We start from the raw sequence: 6,786 nt of genomic DNA, 5'->3' as shown, positions 1-6,786 counted from the left end.
TGATACCAAAGAAAGAATACATTGACAAGAAAAAAATACTGTTCCAAAAAAATATTAGCCTAGAAATTATTTAGTTCTGGCAATAATACAGCTTTCGGAGAAAAATTTTGTTTTTTCTTGAAATTCTCATTCGTTTCATGGAAATTACAATTGTCAACTGGAAAAATACGAATTAATGTCTTACAAGAACAATTACAGCTACGTAATTATCATGTTGTGGTGGAACCTCTCTTTATTATCTGTCTATCTATCACAAAATTGATTCAACACGACAAAAGATTTCCTTCGTGGAGCATATAATTTTTCAGCAAAGCTGACTTCTTCTCTGAGCGAACCTACCATGTTTTACGGAAAGGAGATGAATAAGATGGTTTCAAGTAGATAGTAGTCTTCAGACAAAGTGTAAATTTTCTGTCTTTGACATTGACAACAAAGTGCACGAGGATTTTCTTGATTTCCCTTCCTCAGTCCTTCTTTCCTTTTACGTCCTCTTTAGCTTGTGTGTTGGCTTCTTGCTGTGTTGGGCGTTTTCAATAAACTCAACCAGGGTAAAATTTCTCGCTTCCTCTTGGTTGGAACGTAATCGAATTTGCACTTGAGTTTGAGTGTCTAGTGAATAAATAGGCATAGAACAATCTAAATGTTATTACAATAGTTGAGTGGCACTTTAATTGGATTTGTTTCCAAGAGAATTATGAAATTCATTTGAAAAGGCGTTTCATTAATTGAAAGCTGCAAGATCATATTCCTGTGAAGACATCGAATAATTTTTATGTACCTCAGGTGAATAATTGCCACAACGTATCTTTATGAACTAATTTCGAATTCGATACTCTAGGATAATCAGAGTGGGCTTCGTATACGTGTTATGTGAGCTGTGGATCACCGAAGGGTTTCACTCGAGGTCAATTTCTCGGGATCAGGTAACTGTCGTATTGCTGGGGGTGAGATGATGAGGAGATTTAATCATGGATAATGAAGCACAGAAAATTATACCTGGGAAACTCCAGTGAAGGTGGAAAACATTAGAATAATAATCACTTCGATGACGATTTTGAAATTAATTTGAATTATGATGGAAAAAATTGGAATTTCATGGATATTTTAACAGTAATTCGATTGAATTCACAGGAAATTCATACTCACCTGATTTTTTGATGAAATCATGAATAATTAGTACAAAAAAATGCAGAGTTTTTAGTCGATTAGAGATTGAAGAATATATGTGCTCGATTCTTTAAATTTCTATTAATTTTTTGTAGAAAAATTAAAATAAAATTTACAGTTCTCATGGGTTTTTCCATCAAATTGTGAATTTTCCATTCTGAAATCACTTGAAATTTCAGCGCAATTATCAACTGATAGAAATTTTCAAATGCATTGGAAATTTGAGCCGAAAGTTCTCAATAATGAATCCATCATTTGTGGATCATGCCATTCAAAGTCGTAAGCTTACAACACGGGGCGAATGGAGTTTGAAAATTAATAGGTTCGGGGGAAATTCTGAAATTAATTAACAATGCTCCTAATAATTCGGCCATGCAGTCCTTGACCACACTGATTATACTAGGTGAGTATCCTTTGTTCGTAGGGATTGCACGAGGATTCCAGGGGTCGAAAAAGCATTCTGCCCACGGTCGTAATGAAATTAATTGATTGAAGCTGCTCTGACCCCGGGAAGTTTGTAATTCACCGGAAATTCCATGTTAACGGATGAAACAGAAAAATATTTTATTTGTACAGAGGTACTTCGGCAGCCCTAGCCGTGTAATAGACAACGGAGTTGTCGATGAATTATAAGTTTGATAAATTACAGTGGTATTGTCTGCCAGTTTTCTGAAGCAACTGTGGTGGTGATGAAGCCGCGAATGTGACTATTTTAATGAGCGGTTTGAAATTAGTTTTAAATTAGGTTTTCAATTTCGAAGTTGAAAAGTTACAATTTGACGAAATAATCAATGGAAAATGTGAAATGATGCTCGATTATTCTGAGAAAATTCATGGAAATCAGGACAATTCAGGCAAATATATTCTTGCATTTCTCATTAATTAACAATTCAGCATAATTTGGGACTGAATGTTCATGTTTTGATGAAAAAATCGAGTGAGTTGAGAAATCGTCGTCTTCCTGTTGCTAAAATATTTCGAATTTCACCAAATTTTCAGTGAAATGGAAAATATTATAATGTTTTTTTCCACCTAAATCGACTTTGATGCCATTCTTCTGAAAATTACTACTCAACTGTCCAGGAAATTTCATGCTATTTTAGCAGTGCATAGTTGATCATCAATGGAGATATGATATTTCAAACGTAGAACTTTGTACCTTGAATGAACTCATGAAACTTCACGAGTACACAGCTCCCGTCAATTTCGAAGGATATGACCCTGACCTGCACTGAGAATACTTGAGATACCTGACTGAACTGAAGAAGAGATGGTCCTCCGAGTTTAATTTCTCATTTCCACCCATAAACTGCAACTCTTGTTTTGGTACTATACTACCGAAATGCAGAGCATTACGGAACCACTAGGTTGCACACTACGGAAATCGTCTGTACGTGACACTAACAGTTTGATGGTTGCTAGAAACTTCTGAAATTGTCAAGTTTCCACATAAGTGCGTGGGGTATCGGTGTACCCCGTAGCATTGACTGAAGGTTATTCACTAGATTCTTAACTGCATTTGAATTGAACATCATAATTTCTTATCATTCTGATCATTGTTTGTTCTATTATTCCTGCAAAGCAATGAAATTCACCCCAGCATTTGGCATCATACAGCCAAAACTTGTTTCCAGAAACTTCTGATATTGTCAACTTTCAACATAACTGCGTTGGGTGTATCGGTGTACCCAGTAGCATTGACTAGGGGTTATTCCCTAGATTCTGAACTACAATTGAATTGAACATAACAACTTCTTATCATTCTGATCATTGTTTGTTATATTTCCGCAAAGCAATGAAATTCACCGCAGAATTTGGCATCATATAGCCTTTGAAGTAGGAATTGTCTCAATGTCGAACGATTTCAGCGAAAAATATTAGCAAATTTCCATTGGCAATTAATCAGCTGAAGAGCACGCGTAAATTTTTGTTATCGAAAAATGTCCAAGTGAAACTCTTGCCCAATGGTGTTGGAATTTTATTGAATTTTTTAGGTAATTGAATCCCTATAGAATATAAAGCCCTGACATTAAAAATGTTTAATTAAAAACAAAGGTTATCTGAGAAAAAATTCTCCATACCGTCTCTCGTGATTTTTCGTATGCAAATTGGTATTGCATATTTCCCAAACTCGAAGCCTCGCTTTCGGCTCGGATGCCAACTCCACTCGAGTGAAAAACCCCATTGCAAAGCCCAGAAATGTTTTATTTCCCATTATACCCACAGAAAAATCTAAACGTAAATTACGAATTCCTAAGTCTAATTTCGGTTCGTCAAAGGTAATCTACGCTTAATGTCAATATGATGTCTGGTGGATTCACTAAGCGTATTTCACGCTTGAGGAATCGTAAATTACGATTATGTAATCGTAATTTACGCTTCAGAAAGCGTAAAAGACGACTTCTTAAACGTAATTGACGTTTAGGTTTATCCACGTGTATCTCCCTAAAACATCCCAAAGTTAGGAATGATCTGACGGTATTCCTGAGTGAAGCATGCAAAAATCAATTGATGGAAAAAACGTGACATTCTCCTCTCAAAAGAGCAAAATCCCCTACTTCCAGGACACATCAACAATTAATAAAAACGTCGAAATTCATCGACATCATCATTCAAACCCAACAACAGTTTTTTCATCCTCCGACGATGCGTATCATTATTCGCTTGAATCAATCCCATTCACTCAAACATTCAATATCCCCACAGATTTCGCTCTCCCACTATCACCATCGATTTATCCTGAATTCTGGTGGCCTAAAATTTGTGATTGTCATCCCCCAGATATAATCGCATGAATGGTGTTGAAAGCGTGGAACGAATCGGTTACAGACCCTTAATGATATAAAAGTGGAGGGATGAAGATGCTTAAACCATCCCCGGCCTTATTTCAAAATCAATACGCCAAGTGGAATGGGCTCTATACCACCGAGAAGACCAAGAGTGTGCAAAGCACGTATCGACGCTTTTATTGGTCCGATAGAAGTTTCTCATCGTCGCGAGCTCCTCCTCGGGAACGACCATTGTTCAAGTTACCTATGCCTTCTATCTGCAGAACTTTCTCCCTCCCCACACTTCTCGTGGAATGACATTCAATGAATTTTATGGCTTTGACAATTCCAGACACGTGTCACTAGTTTTTCTCCTCCATAGTTACGTTAATTGTACTTTACACACTGTTCCAGTGAGATTAACAGCAGAATGGCCCCGATTTTACGGAAATGTGCACACTATTCGGATGAATAGTGGACCATGCAAAACATATGACGACAATTACCTGATAATATCGGTCTGCTTTGTTCGCTGGCTGTCTCATAATTCCTCATTCACTCACATTATTGGTTATTATATCCTGGTCAATACGTTTAAATACCGCTGATGTTCATTCTGAGTGCTTCCTGTTTATTATATACCACCGGAGTAAAGCATATATCATCAAACAATTACTCTCTTTCTCGTTCCATCATCATCCTTTGTTGTGTATTGTGACGTCTCCGGCCATCGTGGAAATTGGGCCATTACCAACAGATAGAATCCAGAATCCAAATAGTGTGATAAATGCGGCAGTGGGACGAAAGTGCATTCACGAGAGACTTGTCGTGTGAACGTCATGTGCTGCCGTCGGTCATAATTTTCACTTTCCTAGTTTGAAAATAAAATTGACATGCATTGCAAATTGGCAATGTCAATTTTTTGAGCAGTAGGAATACAAGGCTTTCCCAAATTATTTGAGCTTTCAATCAAAACTGGAATATGCAGTTTAATATTCATACCTGAATTTTCCTGATTTTCTGAAATTGTAGTTTCCATTGATTTCTTCATTAGATCGTGAATTTTCAATGACTATTTTTTTTATTTAAGCATTTTAAACCAATGGGTTTACTCTGCTGAAGGATAGTAATCAGAATGCAAAAGTGAAGAGTAAACGATCATTTGCATCAATATTTCATACATTTACTTCAATTTTTTTCAAGAAAATGACTAAGTTCTCTGAAATTTTATTGGAACTGTAACTTGACATTTCACCCAACAATTTTTGAAAGCGCGAACTAATTATTGTTTATTGAATGACATCTCGGTCATGATTACGTTTCACGCATTGAAATTTCCCGTGCTTTTCCCGGTCATTTTTCCTCGACTTTTCTCGCCGCGTGTAAGGTAGCATATTATTCGTCCATCGTACATGCGGAATAGTCAATCGAAATACAACGGACGAAAATGAAAAGAAAATAGCCGATGATAATACGCGAGCTTCATCGAAAATTCTAGAGTACTTCGGATGCTCGCGTTATTGGCTTTTTTTAACTGCCCGCATGCACTTTTAAATTCTCGTGCTTTCACATGGCGTTCACGAACATAATTGCACACTTTGAGTGCCACTGCTGCCCCAGGGCAATCAATGTACGTTCCACATTGTCCTACCATTTTCATGTTCTCAAACCTATTGAAGATTTTTTATAGGTTTCTTTGTTTTCTCATCTGTGCCGCTACCTGGAAAACGTTACGGGCTACAGTATACACATTCACCGTACGTTTTTTCATTAACTACGATGAAGAAAATTTTTATTGCGTAAATAATAGTGTGTTTTTTACTTTTATTCGCCTGCAGGAGATTAAATTCGTTTTCTCCCGTCATATGAGGAAGAGCATTTTGACGCTTCAATTTGTTTTGAACCGCGAAAATTAATTCTGATGGAAAAAGTGGGAGACGAATAGTGAATTTTTCTCCGCTGACTCGGAAAAATTGACTAGAATTAGGGTAATTTGAACAGAAACGCCCGAACAACTTGGATATCCTTAATAAAGAGCTCAATGGAAAATTCGTAGGAATACGCGGTGAGAGGGAATCCAAGCATCAATTTCGTTGTTATCGTTTATTCAGTATCGGTTATGAAGTTGTGGAAAAAATATTGGGGTCGGTTCTAGCTAGTCAAATATCAGTTGCACAAACGAATGAAAAAACTTGATACGTTTTAATACAAGGTTTCCCTCTTGCATTTATATTTTCCAATCGCACTGGACACACTTGAAACCGGCTTTCGATTAAAATTTTAACTGGTTCTTTTGATAAACTCTCTATTTTAGAAAAATTCTAGTGCTAGCACGGGAAAAGGGCGCAAACTGATGGCCAGCGAAATATACAGTGCTGGGGACTGAAAATTGTATTGGGTAGGACGTCAATTTTTCTTGTACTTGAATGAATTTTTTCACTGAAATTCACAGAAATTTTGCCAGAAAGCTTCAGGAATTTTACCTTAATAGCACTAAATTTTTTCTAGAGAATATCTCAATTGTTCTGAATAAAAATATTTGAGTTACACAGTTTGAAGGTCAACGTTCAACCTTCTATCCAGCATACCACCTATCGTGTGATGTCTTCCTATCTTTTACATTGGAAACATGACTCGGCTTAATACAATTTCTGATTCCCTATGGGGTATTTTGTACAGGCCCCGAGTCGAGGATTTGGTTCTGATTGGACGTACACAGGTCTTTCAAGATCTCTCCAGACCTAGATGGACCTGGTAAGTCCTAATCAGTTCTGCGACGTACTTTTCCAGAGACCATTCGAATCCTCAGTTCTTTTCGGTCCTGAGAAGTCCTCCTCGATGCTACCGAGAA

The sequence above is a fragment of the Diachasma alloeum genome, unplaced genomic scaffold, assembly GCF_001412515.2.
Source record: "Diachasma alloeum isolate Michigan unplaced genomic scaffold, Dall2.0 Dall_scaffold_00176, whole genome shotgun sequence".
NCBI classification, from domain to species: Eukaryota; Metazoa; Arthropoda; class Insecta; order Hymenoptera; family Braconidae; genus Diachasma; species Diachasma alloeum.
Note: the sequence above shows the minus strand (reverse complement) of the source record.